The following is a 3,221-nucleotide window of genomic DNA, read 5'->3' as shown; positions in this document are numbered from 1 at the left end:
GTGCAATGATGTGTAGAATGTTGTGTGGAATGATGTGTGGAATGATGTGTGGAATGAGGTTGGGAATGAGGTGTGGTATGATGTGTGGAATGATGTGTGGAATGATGTGTGCACTGATATGTAGAATGATCTGTGGAATGTGTTGTGGAATGATGTATGGAATGATGTGTTAAAAGATATGTGAAATGATGTGTGGAATGATGTGTGGAATGATGTGTGGAATGATGTGTTAAAGGATATGTGAAATGACGTGTGGAATGATGTGTGGAATGATGTATGGAATGATGTGTTAAAGGATATGTGAAAGGATGTGTGGAATGCCGTGTGGAATGATGTGTGGAATGCCGTGTGGAATGATGTGTGGAATGATGTTTGAAATGAGGTTTGGAATGGAGTGTGGAATAAAATGTGGAATAATGTGTGGAATGACTTGTGGAATGCGTTGTGGAATGCTGTGATGAAAGCGCTGTGGAATGATGTGTGGAATGATGTGTGGAATGATATGTGGAATGATGAGTGGATTGATGTGTGGAATGATGTGTGGAATGATGTTTAGAATGAGGTGTGGAAAAATGTGTGGAATGATTTGTGGAATGAGGTGTGGAATGATGTGTGGAATGATGTGTGGAATGATGTCTGGAAGGATGTGTGGAATGAGGTTTGTAATGTTAAGTTGAATGCTGTGTGCGATGATTTGTGGAATGATTTGTGGAATGAGGTATGGAATGATGTGTGGAATGATATGTGGAAATATGTGTGGAATGAGGTGTGGAATGTTGTGTGGAATGATATGTGGAATGATGCGTGGAATGATGTGTGGAATGATGCGTGGAATGATGTGTGGAATTAATTGAGGAATGATGTGTGGAATAATGAGTGTAATGATGTCTGAATGATGTGCGGAATGATGTTTAGAATGAGGTGTGGAATGATGTGTGGAATGATGTGTGGAATAATGTGCGGAATGATGTGTGGAATTATGTGTGGAATGATGTGTGGAATAACATGTGGAATGATGTGTGGAATGATGTGTGGAATGAGGTGTGGAATGATGTGTGGAATGATGTGTGAAATGTTGTGTGGAATGATGTTTAAAATGATGTGTGGAATGATGTGTGGAATGATGTGTGGAATGATGTGTGGAATGATGTGTGGAATAATGTGTGGAATGATGTGTGGAATCATGTGTGGAATGAGGTGTGGAATGATGTGTGGAATTAAATTTGGAATGACGGGTGGAATGAGTTGTGGAATGAGGTTTGGAATGATGTGTGGAAGGATATGTGGAATGATGCATGGAATGATGCGTGGAATGATGTGTGGAATGAATTGTGGAATGATGTGTGGAATGTTGTGTGGAATGATGTGTGGAATGATGTTTAGAATGAGGTGTGCAATAATGTGTGTAATGATTTGTGGAATGAGTTGTAGAATGATGTGTGGAATGATGTGTGGAATAATATGTGGAATGATGTGGGGATGATGTGTGGAATGAGGTGTGGAATGAGATGCGGAATGATGTTTAGAATGAGGTGTGGAATGATGTGTGGAATGATGTGTGGAATAATGTGCGGAATGATGTGTGGAATTATGTGTGGAATGATGTGTGGAATAACATGTGGAATGATGTGTGGAATGAGGTGTGGAATGATGTGTGGAATGATGTGTGAAATGTTGTGTGGAATGATGTTTAAAATGATGTGTGGAATGATGTGTGGAATGATGTGTGGAATGATGTGTGGAATGATGTGTGGAATAATGTGTGGAATGATGTGTGGAATAATGTGTGGAATGAGGATTGGAATGATGTGTGGGATGAAGTTTGGAATGGTGTGTGGAATGATGTTTGGAATGACGGGTGGAATGAGTTGTGGAATGACGTTTGGAATGATGTGTGGAAGGATATGTGGAATGAGGCATGGAATGATGCGTGGAATGATGTGTGGAATGAATTGTGGAATGATGTGTGGAATGTTGTGTGGAATGATGTGTGGAATGATGTTTAGAATGAGGTGTGCAATGATGTGTGTAATGATTTGTGGAATGAGTTGTAGAATGATGTGTGGAATGATGTGTGGAATAATATGTGGAATGATGTGGGGATGATGTGTGGAATGAGGTGTGGAATGAGATGTGGAATGATGTGTGGAATGAGGTGTGGAATGATGTGTGGAATGATGTTTCAAATTATGTGTGGAAAGATGTGTTGAATGTGGTGTGGAATTATATGTGGAATGATGTGTCAAATGAGGTGTGGAACCATGTGTGGAATACGGTGTGGAATGATGTGTGGAATGTTGTTTGGAATGATGTGTGGAATAATGTGTGAATGAGGATTGGAATGATGTGTGGAATGATGTTTGGAAGGATGTGTGGAATGATGTGTGGATTGATGTGCAGAATGAATTGTGGAACGCTGTGTGATATGAAGAGTGGAATTATGTGTGGAATGATGTGTGGAAATATGTTTAGAATGAGGTGTTTAATGATGTGTGGAATGTTTTGTGGAATGAGTTGTGGAATGATGTGTGGAATGAGGTGTGGAGTGATGTTTAGAATGAGGTGTGCAATGATGTGTGGAATGATTTGTGGAATGAGGTGTGGAACGATGTGTGGATTGATGTGTGAAATAATATGTGGAATGATGTGTGGATGATATGTGGAATGAGGTGTGGAATGGTGTGTGGAATGATGTATGGAATGAGGCGTGTAATGATGTGTGGAATAAGGTGTGGAATTAGATGTGGAATGAGGTGAGGAATGATGAGTGGAATGATGTGTGGAATGATGTGTAGAATGATGCATGGAATGACGTGTGGAATGACGTGTGGAATGATGTGTGGAATGATGTGTGGAATGATGTGAGGAATGATGTTTGGAATGTGGTGTGGAATGATCAGTGGAATGATGTGTGGAATGATGTGTGGAATGATGTGTGGACTGATGTGTGGAATGATGTGTGGAATGATGTGTGGAATGATGTGTGCAATGATGTTTGGAATGAGATTTGGAATGATGTGTGGAATGAGGTGTGGAATGATGTGTGGAATGAGGTTGGGAATGAGGTGTGGTATGATGTGTGGAATGATGTGTGGAATGATGTGTGCACTGATATGTAGAATGATCTGTGGAATGTGTTGTGGAATGATGTATGGAATGATGTGTTCAAGGATATGTGAAATGATGTGTGGAATGATGTGTGGAATGATGTGTGGAATGAT

Source organism: Pristiophorus japonicus, unplaced genomic scaffold, assembly GCF_044704955.1.
Source record: "Pristiophorus japonicus isolate sPriJap1 unplaced genomic scaffold, sPriJap1.hap1 HAP1_SCAFFOLD_110, whole genome shotgun sequence".
Taxonomy (NCBI): domain Eukaryota; kingdom Metazoa; phylum Chordata; class Chondrichthyes; family Pristiophoridae; genus Pristiophorus; species Pristiophorus japonicus.
The sequence above is the reverse complement of the archived record's forward strand: the minus strand, read 5'-3'. Positions refer to the sequence as shown.